Genomic DNA, 16,328 nt, shown 5'->3' with positions numbered 1-16,328 from the left:
ATAAAGATGGGATTATACAATTCCATTGTTGGACCCTTGCAAATATCAAGTCAAGTAAACCTGCCAAATAAAGCTAAGGTTTCAATATAGCAATTACACTCTTTTAGCAATGGGCAGGTTCAACAATTTAGCAATCTGATCATAATTGAACCACACATGTTGCATCCTGAATTAAAAGAATATCTTTAAAAGTAACCATACCAAAAAGAAAGAGAGCATCAAGAGTACAAGTCTAGTTCAGTAAACCACGCGTGCAATCTAAGCAACAATGTAAAGTCATAAATAAGCATAATATCTAGTTTTAGGCCCCTAAAGTTTTTTCATTTAGTTTCCTGTTTGATTTAGAAATATGTCTGATTCACAAGTTAATCAGAGTTAGAGATATTATGTGCAAATATAGGTACAATGAAAAAATCTATGTGGACATTGCTTGCAGGTTTTTGGTAGATTTTTTTACCTATGATCAAGGTTCAAAATATCAATATACCCCGATATGGCAGAAGGGGTGTATTGGTACTTTGAACCTCACACAATTTTTTGTAGTTATTTTTTCAAAATTTATGAGGGGGACTTTTATGTTATTTAATTACCAAAAACAAATTTTTTCTTAAAATACCTTAAAAAAGAGGTATCAGTCCCAGAAAGATACACTACAGAGCATACCGTATCGAAATTTTTAATCCTATGATATGCTTCTGGAGTTCTTTACATTTTCATGCATTTGATGTACATTAGTAGCTTTTGTAAACTTCAATTAAGGACAATATAAATGTTGCGGAAAAACCCAAGAAAACAGATTCGAATGGCACTCAAAAAGAAAGTAAAACAGATATAAAGAGAAACAAGCAGAGAGAACAGACACAGATTTACGTGGTTCGGCTTATAGCCTACGTCCACGGGGGAAAGAGAAACAGAAATCCACTATGAAGTTGGTAATGGAGAAGAAATACATAGTTGTGCCCTCACAGAAAACCCTAAGCCCCAAATACACCCAATGCCTCACTCGTCTCTCACAAGACTAAGACTATATACAAGAGAGAGAACCCCCAAAAATACATGACTCTTCATATTCGGTTTGGACCTAGCGGCTCAAACCCTACGCATCCACCACAAACCACTATGAAATTTTGCCTTCGGGTTTTTCTCAAAATAATTCAGAGCGGATTCATGAAGCGGGTCGCCACAAAGAATTCAAGGCACGAACATGACAATAAACACAAAACTTAAACCTAGTAACTGTATACTCTCGTTTAGACCTCCTTCACCAACAAATTAACATTTATTTAAAGGCATCTAATAAAACTGGCATCATACAGAATAGGTTAGCATGACCCTACTCAAGGATGGCATGCACAAATTAAGAAATGGTCCAAATTAACATTATGAGTTGTAGGGCAATAATATTAGACAAATCAACATATATGCCTTCGCTCAAGAAGAGGCATGAGTTATTGGAGAATATACCTATCAGGTTCAATGGAAAATTCTATTAGACAATGAAAGGTTACCGGTATTGTATGGAGCAAATATTTGGCAGACAATAAGCAGCATATCCAAAGAATGTGTTTAGTATAGATGTGGATGTCAAATTGGATCAGTGGAAAAACTAGAAAAAATGGGATTAGAAATGCACAAATTAGTAGAATTCACCTCAATAGATGCAGGCCTGGAAAAAGATGGGGCATGTAGAAAGAAGTAGACTAAAATGATTTGGGCATGTAGAAAGAAGTCAAACTACTGCACTAGTAAGAAGTGTTTAGGAAAGCTGGGGCAGGCCTGGAAAAAGATGGATCAGGGAATTGGAATGATGTCTTTTGGGGCAATAACTGAGTTACTAGCATCATTACAAGGGCTGAAGTTGAGGGAAATCTCCCAAATTTAGAGGACTTCGTGATGTAAGGGACTTTTGTGTTGTATTGAGGTAAATGAAGAATAATAATATTGGTCACCAGCAGTACAGGTACAGGCATACACTAAAGCTACGTTTGGTTTGAAGGAAAATGTAGGGAAAGAAAGGGAAAGGTAGGGAAACCTTTACAAACCTTGTATTGGTTTCCCTGTCTTTCCCTTCCTTTCCCTACCTTTTCCTTCAAACCAAACATAATCTATAAGAAGACATTTGTCAAGGGAGATAAGAATAAAATTTGTTTAGACCCAAATATCAGCCAACCGTTTGACAGCTACATTGGCCAAACAAGGGATCAGTTATACTTGGGGGTTATTTATAGGGAACCCGGGATCCAAATGGAAACAAAACAGAATGGGAACTGGTGGCAGAGGCAGCTGGGGCTTTCCTAGGATGCTTGCTACACATACTCTATATCACTTTACCTATATTCCCAAATTACAAATTAATAAAATATGAAATTACTAATAAAAAGTATTTAACCATTAACATGACCCTCAGTTGAGAAGAATCTCAAAGCAAGATTTGTCTAGCCAACCCCATATGGCATCACAAACTCCTAACAAAAAAGGGCCTAACAGCCAACAGAAACCCCTAAATAAATATAAAATGAAAAAAACAGACAGAAACACCCTACTAAAGAGCCAAACCATGCACAACACTTTCACAGGTACCCTATTCATTAAATAGACAAACAAAAACTCCTTCAACCGAGAACCCCCACTGCAATGAGCCCAGATCTCCTGAAAGCAAAAATCATCTACACACCCTGAGAGCACAGCATCCAGCCACATATTAGGAATATCTCCCATACTTGTATCTTAAGTTCATGAGAAGATATTCCCTATGTACGGCTGGAAGCCATGCTATCAGGGTGTCTACACAATTTTTTCCTTTTCTCCATCCCAACCCCGTGAAAGCAACTCCTTCCATAAACAAACTTTTCATTCTTCTCCCTCTCCCACTTGTAACTGGTTTTTACTTCCTGCCTATATCTTTTTTTATTTAGAGACTGGATCCTCTGCTTCCTCCCAACTGAACGCAATTTTTGAAGCCTCATCAGCTCATTCTATTCTTCTTTCCTACTTCCCACCAAAGCATCCCCATCCTATGTTATTGGTCCCTTTCCTCCAATCAATTAAATAACTTGAAAGCCTAATGCATCTCTCCTCATGAACAAGGATCCAATAATACTATTGGTCTTATCTCTGGTCAATCTTCTTAGGATCTGCCTCCTTGTATTCTGTACTCTTAATTTTATCCAAATTCATCAATTGCTCTAAAGAAGATTCAGAATCACTTGACAGTTGATGTCAGCAAACCCCACTTGAATTGTCCAAACATTCTCTTCCTCTTGAGGCCCTAGTAGAACAGTCTTCAGGTCTCTTTCCTCGCTCTCCTATTGCATGTCTCAGCAACCTCAGCAGCACTTGGATCAATATCAGGATCTGAATCAGTATCCACATTCAACATTCCACATCCTCCCAATAGTGGCCTCTAGCAGATTTCTCCCTCTGGAATTAGCATTCCTCTCCACTCCTCCCTAGTCCTTCAACAGCTCAATAACAAAGAAACCTAGCATAACCATAAAATAATAAAAGAAAAATGCCAATAAAAATAGGCCCATAACATGCTGTTCAATCTCTGAACACTCCCCCTCAAGCTGAGCATAGAGATTAACCAATAACCATGCCTAGCTTTTTTTTTTTTTTTTGATGATTAATAGTAAAATTTTATTAATTCAGAAACTGATTTAGAACTGTAATTTCGTAAAACATCCCATGGAGAGGCATGAGCTGCAGCCCCTCCTAAAAGCTTACAAGTAAACTTGAAATAAATTACAGAAATCACAGCCGAGCCCAAAACAGTTCTTCCCTATTTACCCTTTGCTTAGCTAACACATCAGCCAAAATAATTTGCTGATCCCCCCACCGACCGTATAGAAACCAACATATTCCTTGTCAACCAATTAAACTTCTTAATTTCATTCTTGTAGCACCATACAGTATCCTCAGGGTTTTCCAACCAGCCCACCACCTTGGAATCCCCTTTAATTATCAAATGCTCTACCTAATTGGTTTGGGACTTGCACCCCTTGTACAGAAGCTAATAGCTCTGCCTAATAGAATCTCCGAATCCTAAAGGGCCTGAGTAAATCAGAATAATCTCTCCAATCTTTTTCCTCAGAACACCCCCCATTCAATCAAAGTTCAGCTTCAGTGAACCTTTAGAAGGAGGAGACCACCTTGTAACTCTCTTGTTCTTAGAGCAAGAACACCTCACTACTGCTGACCAGTTTCTCCAAAAATAATTATATAAGAAATGATGAAAAATTTCCAAAGTCTTCAGCCAATTTATTGTCCTATTCAACACAGTCTTTCGGTTCCTGCCTGCCCCTTTCCTTCTCTTGAAAAATTCTGGCATTCCTTTCTTCCCATAATGTCCAAATCAGGGCTGCCCAAGCACATCTCCACATAATTCTCTCTCTTTTTGTAGGCCAAGATAAAGTAGAATGGTCAAAGATCATGCAAGCAAATCCTGGTAAGCTCCAACTACTCCCAAACGACGAGAGTAACCAAGCCCATAAGTCTGCAGTAAATGCATCTGCCCGCCACTGCAGAAATGAGATAGTAACCATGCCTAGCTTGCCAATGCAGAAATGAAACTTGGACAAGATGACTCCTTCGGTAAATGCATCTGCCCGCCACTCTCAAAGTCCTGAGGCTACAAAAGGAAGGCAAACTTCTCTTGATATAGTTCTCTCTGATCAAGTGTCTATCAATGTTAATGCGCTTCATTCTATCATTTTGGACTAGGTTATGAGCCATGATGGGCACTTGATTATCACAGTACATCATCAATGGCTTTTCAAAGACAACACCTGGCTCTTCTAACAATGACCTCATCCAAAGCATCTCAGACACAACATGATCTATAGCTCTATATTCCTACACTGGACCAATCTACAACTAATTGTTTCTTGCTTCTCCAAGAAACCAAAATGACCTCATCCAAAGCATCTCACACAACATGATCTTCTAACAATGACCTTATCCTAATGTGGACCATTTGTCATCTAAAGAACTAGCCCAATCTGCATTTATGAATGCCTTAATTTTCATGTGATCATGACTTGCAAGTAAAATTCCTTTGCCAAGCTGTCCTTTCAAATATGCCAATATCCTTTCAATCACTACTAGATGGGAGTTCCTAGGAGCATACATATTGCCAATAATATTAACAGTACATGATATATCTGGTCTAGTCATTCAGAGATAATAACTTCCTTACCAATCACTAGTATTGTCCCCAATTTCTAGCAACTATCCCTTCCCAACTGAAAGCTTATGATTAGGATCAATGGTGTATCAGCTAGTTTAACACCCAAATTTCATGTTTCCTTTAGAACATGAATATACCATTCCTCTAGAAAATGAATATATCAGCTAGTTTATCCCTTCCCAGCACATACTTCCTCTGGAAAATGAATATACACTCTTTGACCTGACAAATTTTATTCCCAGAAGCTATCTCATCTAACCAAATCCTTAATCTCAAAATCACTGCAAAGAAAGGCCTTTGATATTTCAATTTCTGGTATTCATTCCCAGTTCCAAATATACCATTAACACACAACCAAAGTAGTGAGAAACGAATCTTTCTTCTTAATGAACGCTGTGATTAGACTAAGCTTGTGTACACCCTACACACACTAGGACTAGGGCACTCTTTAATCAACTAAACCTAGCCCTTGGAGACAGCTTAAGCCCATATGGAGACTTCTTAAGTCTGCATACTTTCTTCCTGTTGCACCACTGTAGAACCCAAGTGGAAGTTCCATAATACCTCTTCATGGAGGTCTAGGAAAAGCATATTTCACATCTAGCTAATACAAAGATGATGAATAGAATGCTGCAAACCCATATTGAGTTCATCTATACCATTGAGGGAAAGGTTTCTAGAATCTAGATAGTTGGCCCTATACACCTCTGTGTAACCTTTTGCTACAACCTTTATACCTCTTGATTGAGCCATCTACTCTGTACTTCACTATAAACACCCACTTGAAACCAATAGGCTTTTTACCATTTGGTAAGTCAACCACATCCTAAGTATAATTCTTCATCAGTGCATCCATCTCAATTTGCATTCCATCCCTTCATTCTAACCTATATAGAGCTTTTGACACATTTTTGGAACAAACTCAGAAGACATAGAGGCAAGAAAGGATTTGTACAAGGGTGATACTAAATCATAGGACAAAAAATGAACAAGACAATGAGTAGTGGATGTGCTACATTAGGCAATGGAAAGGTCCAAATCAATGAAATGGGTAGGTGAGGAAGCATTAGAGCCTGGATCTTTTTTCCTTGAGTTGATTTGTCGTGGAGGACACTCTACTTTAGAATAGAGAAGAACTCACTTGTGTCTCTAGTACACCTGAAGCTCATGATGTGGACTTGTCTAAAGAGAACTTATGGAATAGGAGAAATAAGAGCAATAATAATAGTTTGAAAGATGGTTTTTGTACTCGGGTGATGACTTATCACCCTCATTTGTAACTTCTTTTCTTTTAATAAAATTTTTCTATTTACTTATCAGAAGAAAAAAAAAATAGTTTGAGGAACAGGAATAGTTAATGGAACAGACACAAAAGAATCAAAGCTGGCATCAACCTCCCTCTCACCAGAATTGCCAATAAGTATACTCACCAAAGATAACATCCATGGAATCATGGATACATATTTTTTTCTTACATAGAAAAGAGTTAGAAGCAGAAAAGAGACAAGAAGAAAGTATAAGGAGAAGAAAAATAGTGGCATCTCCCACTCTATTATTATTTATAGGGAAAACATGAAAATTACAGAAAAGCCCTGCACCTAAGTACATAAAAATAAATAACCATTCAAGACATACTTCCAAATAAAAATAGAGTTAAAGATTAAAACAACAATAATCTTTCTAGGTAATTGCACGACCCAAAACACACACCTAATTGCCTTGTTGAACTTTGATTTGAGGGCCCAAAACATGAACATAACATGTGCAACCAAAGATTCAGTGCGATAGAAAACTCAATTCAAGGATACATAAAGGAGTTTTATGGTCAAGAGTATGCTAAAGCATATGATTAATCAGAAAGGTGCTAGTGAGTATGGCATCTCCCTAGAAGCCAAAAAGAACCTGACAACCTAGCTAGAAGTTCCTTGCCACTTTAAGAATGTGGCAATTCTTCATTCTTCCTCTCAGACAATGTTCTGAAAATCGTAATCATATCATAAATCGTAGATAAAGTTGAATCGAAACCAATCGTGAATCGTATCATAAATCGTAACACTTTGTATTTTTTACAAACTTGTTAAAAATTAAATATAGGTATGCTAAATATAGGTATTTCTATTTTCTACCATTCATGTATCTAATACAATAGAACTTACCACTTATACAATAGAAGTCTAAGATGATATAATCAAGTTTCACTTAAGAGTCAAATAATCCATGTAAAATATCTCTTTATTCAACACATGACAGAAAATAAACTCAATATATAGTCTTAAATAATGTAAATAAATCAGTTTCTATTAAGGTCTTTAAAACATGTCACCCTTGACAAAACTAAATATAAATAAAACAAAATGATAAAGTAGAGAACTAATTCTTAGTTGTATTGATTTGAATCACAATGAATCGCATGAATTGTTTTAAATCTTAAGATTTATGAACCAAATCGTAGGATTCAATAAATAATTGTAAGATTTTTGCAGAAAAGGATTCAGACATAATATTCAAATCGAAACCCTTGGGATTCATGATTCAAATCGTGGATCGTATCATAAATTGTGAGATTTTAACAACATTGCTCTCAGCAACTCCATTTTGCTATGTGAGGCATACAAATGTCTTAAATGACCTGGAGGCATGAAGCGTAATTCAAAATATAAGAGGCATAAGCCTCCTAAAGAGGAGTAAGAAGGAAAGTAGAAAATACTTTCATTTTTATGAAAAATTAATTTCTTTTTATGATTTTTTTTGCATAGATTAAACCAACTAAGTTGTTTCCTTTCTTCTAAAATGTTCATTAACTAGAAATCTAGTATTAGTTATATGGATGATTCATTAGATGATCTCATTGGTGAAAGAAACTTTGATGATGGGGAATTTTTGATAACTTAAAACATATGATTGGTCATTTGAACAATTTGAGAAATTTGGATTTTGAAACTTGAAATATAAAAGGTTTATGGTTGGTAGAGCTATAAACCGGGCTGTGCCGCCTATGGGCTGGCATAGCCCGGCATAACGGCACACGGGTCGTGCTGGGAACGACACGATGGGATGGGCCATTCTGGGTTTGGGTTTCCAAGCCCATGGGTCGGCACAACACGACATGAACGAGCGGGCCATGCCACCCGCAACCCATGTGTCGACAATTCAATTATATTTTACTATTTCATTTTATTATAGCCAATGTTGTTAAAATCTTACGATTTACAATACGGTTCACAATTTGAATCATGAATCCCAAGGGTTTCGATTTGAATATTATGCCTGAATCCTTTTCTGTAAAAATCTTACAATTTTTTATTGAATCCTACAATTTGGTTCATAAATCTTATGATTTAAATGATTCATGCGATTCATTGTGATTCAAAGCAATACAACATAAACCATTTTGTTTTATTTATGTTTAGTTTTGTCAAGGGTGACTTGTTTTAAAGACCTTACTAGAAACTGATTTATTTACATTATTTAAGACTATATGTTGAGTTTATTTTCTGTCATGTGTTGAATAAAGAGCCATTTTACATGGATTATTTGACCTTTAAGTCAAACTTGATTATTGTTGAAGATTAATTAGTTTTATGATGTTTTTCTGAGTAGATGTCTTATGTTAGTTGTTAGATAGGAGGTGGGGACCACAGTAGTTATGTGAGTCCAAATTTTATTATGTTTTTTGAGTGTTATATATGCTGTTTTATGTTTTGCCGCCCTATAAGGGCATAGTTGTCTTTGTACTGTTCTATTATTTAGTATAAATAATAAGTGAAGGGGGCGGCCAGATTATTGCTCTTTTCTTTCAACTTCTCTTCTTCTCTTCTTCTCCTTCTCTCTTCCTTCTCTCTTCAAGAAATTACTTTCTTTCATATTTTTTAATTCAGCAGATTTCTACTTGGTATCAGAGCATCGGCTAGGGTTTCTTGAAGCATTCTCATGCAGCCCTAGATCAGCCGACTGCATGAAGTAGTAAAGGGCTGATCGATCTGCTATAGATTGCCCAGTTCTTGGAGTTTTTGGTGGGATCAAGACATCAGGAAGGTGATCTACTGTTCAGCATCAAAATCAGGAAGAACTGGATTATAGGGAAGAGTCCCAGAAAAGTTGGACTCTTTGTTTTTGATCTGATCTTGGGCGCCCAGGTATTGTTAGTTTTCTTTTGATTTTCTAAAGAGGGCGGTTTGGTTTCTAAAATTTTCTAGGCTTCTCGGAGTGATCGATTCACTTTTCTCTCTGTTGGGAGGTGTGGGGAGGAGAGAGATTTCCCTCCAACTAGGGTTTTCTTCTTCCGAAAGGGTTGGTTTCTGTGTGTGTGGTATTAAATTATTTTTTGAAGGTCTCCAATCTATTTTTTTCTTATTGTTGAACTGTTTGAAGTAAAATGTAGAGTTGGAATACCGAGATGAAATCTACCGGTACTGTGGGACTGGGTGTTGGAGGTAGTAGTGATATTTTTGGGTCTGGGATCATTACTATAGTAAAACTTGATGGTACAAACTATTTGGAGTGGGCACAATCAGCTAAGATGGCTATTGGTGCCCGGGGAAAATTAGGGTATCTCATTGGAGAGGAGAAGAAACCTGATACAGACTCTTCCCGATGGGTGCAAGAGAATTACATGGTAATGTCTTGGTTGTGTAATTCTATGCTACCTCATATTGCAAAAAATTTCCTATGGGCTAATACTACTAAGGAGATTTGGGATGGAGTGACTGAAACCTACTCTCAGAAGCAAAATGAAGCCAGAGCCTATCAGTTAAGAAATCAGGTGATAAGTATGAAACAAGGAGAAAAACCTCTTGCTGTGTATTTCTCCATGCTGAAAACCCTATGGCAGGAAATAGATCACTTAGAAACTGTGGTATGGGAAAGTGTAAATGATGCAGCAGCTTATCACAAACTGGTAGAGAGGAATAGGGTTTTTGAGTTCTTGGCAGGGCTGAACCCTGAATTTGACATTGCTAGGTAGCAAATTCTTTCTAGGGAGGGTGTGACACTCTCTCAGGCCTATGCTTTTGTCTCTGGAGAGGAGAGTAGGAGGAATGTAATGCTGAGACAGCCTGGAATTGACCAGTCGGCTATGGTTGGTACAACAAAACCTAAGCCGAATGGAGACAGGGGGAGTAGTGAAACTAGAAGGGAAGATAAGGACTTGGTGTGTGATTATTGCAAGAAGCCTAAGCATACCAGGGACACTTGTTGGAAGCTTCATCAAATCTTATGCCTGCTCGGATAAGAAACAAGAAGGGAAATGTAAATGTAGCCACTACACGAGACCCTTCAGTAGTAGCACAGTGAGAACGGAATTGGAGAGGTTTAGACAGCTTATGAGGAAGAAAGGTTCACCCAGTTCTAGCCTTCTAGATGGACAGCATAATGCAGGAGCCAACTACACCACTTCCTTTGCACATACAGGTAGTTCATATGCAACTGCGAATCTTGCATCCACTTCAAGTAAAGAGGGACCTCCCTGGATTATAGACTCAGGAGCATCTGAGCATATGACTAATGCCCCTACCATTCTCAGTTCCTATCAGTTGTGCTCTGGTAGAGACAGAGTCTCTACAACAGATGGTTCACATATGCCCATTGCTGAGAAGGGGACAATTAGAGTGACCAATGATATAACTCTATCCTCTGTTTTACATGTCCCTAGACTGAAGGGATGAGAGATCCATCATATGGACGCCCAAAACTTGCAGAATAAGGTGGGCAAATTTCAAAAAAAAAAAAAATTTCTCTCCCTTCAATTGGGAATCGCATTCCCTATTTAGAAAATCATATTTTCAAGGATCAACCTTGAACCATAAACTGAACCAGATCTGAACAAAAGCTGTAGGAGAGGATTATACCTGATACGGAGAAATAATATCTCCCAACGAAGGTGTTCACGCCTAAGGAAGGATCCAAAGACTGCTCCCACTAAAGATGGCACAATGTAGGATAGAGCAGAATCAGCAGTGTTCCTCTCCAGGAACCTAGTCCTTCGCAAGAAATAACAGGATGGCACGTGAGCACAGCTTCCTATCAGTCCCTTCACAAGGAACTGATATCAAGATCGAATCTTGATTTCTCCCACTGAATTAGAGATCGAATTGGCAGGGTAGGCGGCAACTGGAAGGAGGCGGCAAGAAAGAATTTCGTAGGGTTGCTTAATTCTTCCTTCTATGATTTCAGCTCTCAAGAGGATGTGATTATTTGTCTTCTAAAGGTTGCCGCCCCCTCCTTGTTTTTTAACCTTAACGAGCTCCTAATCCTATTAGGAGTTGCTGATCCAAATCATATTTGGATCAGACATCCCTTTAGGTGATAAGGATAAACCCTTATCTTATTTGCAGATTAAATCAGCATTCTCCTAATTTCATTAAGAGGTTTCCAGATCTGAATCACATTCAGATCTGAACTCTCTGAGTGGATAGGGTTAAGACCCTATCTTATCTGCTAATCCATCTTAGAATTTGCCCCATATTTAACTCATTAAATTAGCCCAGTTCGAAATGGATTAGGAGGTTTCCAGATCTAAATCACATTTAGACCTGAACTCTCTGAGTGGATAGGGTTAAGACCCTATCCTATCTGCTAATCCATCTTAGAATTCGCCCCATATTTAACTCATTAAATTAGCCCGGTTCGAAATGGGCTTCAGGCCCATTAAGGTTATGTGCTCACTTAGCCTTCCTAACTGCTGCCTAGTTGGGCTTCCTTATATGGCGTGGGACCCAAACATTGATCTACATCAGCCACATGGGTTCAGCCCAGCCTTTGTTACAAGGCCTGGCCGAATACACTATTATGGACAGTGCACCCCCTGAAACCCATCACATGGGCTCTATGGGCCCAACACTTACCCTAAGTGGTCCTTGGGCCAAGCCACCTTGTAACACCCAGGGATTGTGGGCAGATGCAAGATTAGCCCATCAGGTATTATCCTCAATGGTCTTACACTTAACCTCTCAGCCCATAATGATCAAACACTACCCGACAAGAGAGGACCTCTCCCTCGGCTGCAAGGAACAGTGTTGCACTCTCTACTTATATGGATCCCGGGAATTAAAACATTTGCAAACATTTTAGAAACCATAATATATATACTTTTATATCTCATATAAAATATATTTTGCAAAACAAATCTCAACGATTGAAATCGGTTGCCGGCAGTCTTGGTTTCCATCAGTGAGTTTCCATCAGTGAGAGTGCATCCCCGATCATTACCTTTGTCCGACAAAGGGGCTGATCCTGTCACTATGATCACCCACTCAGATGAATTCTCAGACTATCCCAACATATCTAGGTTTTGAACCCCGCCAAGGATCTCACTGATTGGTACATCAAAGACAGCCCAATCTGACACCTAGTGTAGTGTCATAATTGAGTTTAGGGGTCGGGTGTAACATTCCAGTTTTGCCCATTAATCTCCAAGGTCCAGGGCAATACTGGAAATATGGTCCGGTTCAAAGATTCAATTAATCCTACACTGTATGTGCCTTGGGTCTCACCCTGGCAGCTGAGACAGGCCACCCCAACCGACTTAGTGGCACATCAGTGTCAGCCTTATCAGGATAGGTCTCCCCAGACCGACCCACTGGCTGTGAACATTCTAAACTAACGCGAGTCTCATTATGTGTCCAGTTTAAGGGTATTGCACAGAAACATACCAAAGGAACATGAATCAAATATGTACTTTATTTATTTACAATAAACTCATAATGTACATCATTCTGATTGAAGCTAAGGGCATACAAAAATTGTCTAACATAGACTTCATACCAACCTACTGTCTATTAGTTCTTTGACAAAAAATTTGAATTGTTCTATGACATTTCCTACTGGTAATTGTGTTTTGCAGGATCTGGAGTCAAAGAAGATGATTGGGAGTGGTTGTGAGATGAATAGAGTCTACCTTCTGGATGAGATTCCGAGACAACAGGGCCATCATGTTAGCAGCAGCAGTAGTAGCGAGTCAAAGTCAGTAAACTAGATTATGCTTTGGCACAATCGCTTGGGACATCTTTCTTTTAGTTCTTTGAAATGTCTTTTCCCAAAATTGTTTGAGTCTGTTCAATTATCTACTTTGGAGTGTGAGAGTTGTCAGTTAGGAAAGCATTATAGACAGTCTTTTAAACCAAGTAATAAAAGAAGTACTTCTGCTTTTAATATTGTTCACACTGATGTATGGGGGCCATATCAAATCCCTTCCATGGGAGGATTTTGTTACTTTCTCTTGTTTGTGGATGATTATACACGATATTCTTGGATATCTTTGATGAGATCACGTGATGATGTTCCTAACTTAGTACGACAATTCCACCAGATGGTTTTCACACAATTTGGAGTGAGAACTAAGGTTTTTAGATCTGATAATGCCAGAGAGTACTTTGAGAAGGACCTAACCACGTATCTCTTAGAACATGATGTAGTTCATCAGAGCAGTTGTGCATATACAACACAACAGAATGGAGTTGCTGAGAGGAAAAACATACACATTGTGGAGGTGGCAAAGAGTCTTATGGTGTGTGCTTCTATTCCTGTGCAGTTATGGGGAGATGTAGTTCTTACAGCCGATGTGATTAACCGTGTTCCTTCACAGACTTTGGGGTTTAAGGTGCCATTTAGCCTCCTTTTTCTAGATGGAGAGATATTTCATATACCTCTGAGGGTTTTTGGCTATGTTTCTTTTGTTCACATTCTTGGCCCTCATCGCAAGAAATTGGATCCTAAGGCCAAGAAATGTGTTTTTCTTGGGTATGCTCAGAACCAAAAGAGATATTGCTATTATGACCTAGTGTCGAGGAGCAGATTTGTCACTATGGATGTTACCTTTTTTGAATCCACATTCTTCTTCTCGAGTGATTCTCCTTAGGGGGAGAGTTTTGGGGAGAACTCACAATCTGTTTCTCTTCCTATTTCTGTGGTGCCTCCATCAGTTCAGCCAGCATCTACATCAATTCACCTGCACCATCAGTTCAGCCAGCATCGGTTCAGCTAGCACCTACACCTCCAGTTTCATTACCTGAGCCACTAAGGGCAGCCTCACAACAATATCAGCGCCGGCAGATGATGGTTGACTACACATCTTCGTCACACCACCCTCTGTCAGTCCTTCTGAAACTCCAGATTCGACAGATACAGTTCCAGGTATTCCTCTTGAGCCTGTTATGTTTTCTGATGATAATGTTTTTGTCCCTAACACCATTATCACAGCTGATCCCACTGACCTTGATCTTCCCATTGCACTTCATAAGGGGAAGAGAAAGTGTACAACCCACTGCATTTCACACCACACCATCTTTCCTACAGTTTCTTATCACCCTCCTACCGTGCTTTTCTTTCTTCCCAGGATTCTATGTCTATACCCAGGAATGCTACTGAGGCTCTCTTCAAACCTGAGTGGAAAACAACAATGCAAGATGAGATGGATGCTTTGGTCAAAAACCAAAATTGGGAAATAGTTGATATCCCCCCAAACAAGGAGACAGTCGGATGTCGATGGGTAGTCACAGTGAAGTATAAGGTCGATGGCAAGATAGAGAGGTTACAAGGCAAAGTTGATAGCAAAAGAGTATACTTAGACCTATGGTGTTGATTATTTGGAAACCTTTGCACCAGTAACTAAGATGAGTTTAGTTCGTATTCTTTTATCTCTAGCAGCCACCTATTCATGACCCTTGTTCCAGCTTGATGTCAAAAATGCTTTCCTCAATGGTGACTTACAAGAGGAGGTATATATGAACATTCCAACAGGCTTTTATGAAAATGTTGGTAAAGGAAAGGTGTGCAGACTTAGAAAATCTCTGTATGGACTGAAACAGTCACCTAGGGCTTGGTTTGACAGGTTCAGAGGGGCACTCATCCGTTTTGGATACACACAGACACAATCTGATCACACCCTCTTTGTGAAGAGGAGAGATGCTTTGGTGTCAATTCTGATTGTGTATGTGGATGATATAGTGGTGACAGGAAATGATCTGGAGGATATTGATGATCTCAAAAAATCATTGCAGCAAGAAATTGAAATCAAAGATCTTGGTGAGCTCAAATACCTCTTAGGGATTGAAGTTGCAAGATCCAAACATGGGATCTTCATTTCACAGAGAAAGTATGTACTTGACCTACTGCGAGAGACTAGGAAGCTGGGAACCAAACCAGCAGACACTCCTATTGATCCAAATCACAGAATTAATGGTGTGGATGGTGAATTGGTAAAGGATGTGGGGAGATATCAAAGAATGGTGGGCTGACTGTTGTATTTGTGTATGACACGACTAGATATTTCTTATGCTGTCAGTGTTGTGAGTTAGTACATGCATGCACCTCGGGTTCAGCACTGGGAAGCTATTGAAAGAATACTTGCATATCTGAAAAATCACCCTGACAGAGGCATTCTTTTCTCAAATCATGAGAATTTGAAGATAGAATCCTATACGGATGCAAACTGGGCAGGATGCTTAGATGATAGGAGGTCTACATCAGGAGTGTGTACCTTTGTAGGTAGAAACTTGATCTCTGGAAGAGTAAGAAGCAAGCGGTTGTAGCAAGGTCAAGTGCAGAGGCTGAGTATAGATCCATGGCTCATGGTGTCTCAGAACTTCTTTGGGTTAGATCTCTTTTGAATGAGATTGGGGTGAAAGCAGAGGAACCTGTGATGTTATATTGTGACAATTAGGCTGCAATCAATATTGCCCACAATCCAATTCAGCATGATAGGACAAAACACATTGAAGTTGATAGACACTTTATAAGAGAAAGGGTAACAACCAGAGAAGTTTGTTTGCCTTATGTCTCTTTAGAATTGTAGTTGGTTGATGTCCTCACTGAAGGGGTGGCAAGGAACAAGCTTGAACATGATCTACGCAAGTTGGGAATGTGTGACATTTACTCCCAACTTGAGGAGGAGTGTTGAAGATTAATTAGTTTTATGATGTTTTTCTGAGTATATGTTTTATGTTAGTTGTTAGATAGGAGGTGGGAACCACAGTAGTTATGTGAGTCCAAATTTTATTATGTTTTTTGAGTGTTATATATGCTGTTTTATGTTTTGCCGCCCTATAAGGGCATAGTTGTCTTTGTACTGTTCTATTATTTTAGTTTAAATAATAAGTGAAGGGGGCAGCTAGATTATTGCTCTCTTTTCTTTCAACTTCTCTTC

The 16,328-nt window shown here is 38.7% G+C and overlaps 1 protein-coding gene and 1 non-coding gene across 3 annotated transcripts in view; one reads left to right on the top strand and one right to left on the bottom strand.

The window, feature by feature from the left end:
• The window catches only part of RECQL2 (RECQ helicase L2), an 84,116-nt gene that overhangs the window by 1,323 nt on the left and 66,465 nt on the right, over positions 1–16,328 (bottom strand). The window lies entirely within an intron of this gene.
• On the top strand, positions 1,276–1,379 carry LOC148802941 (U6 spliceosomal RNA). The gene has a single exon (XR_016081793.1). It is a non-coding gene; the product is annotated as a U6 spliceosomal RNA (small nuclear RNA).

This window comes from Nelumbo nucifera, chromosome 1 (genome assembly GCF_055504915.1).
Source record: "Nelumbo nucifera cultivar China Antique chromosome 1, China Antique-T2T, whole genome shotgun sequence".
Classification (NCBI taxonomy): Eukaryota; Viridiplantae; Streptophyta; class Magnoliopsida; order Proteales; family Nelumbonaceae; genus Nelumbo; species Nelumbo nucifera.
This window is presented reverse-complemented; position numbering and strand designations above follow the sequence as displayed.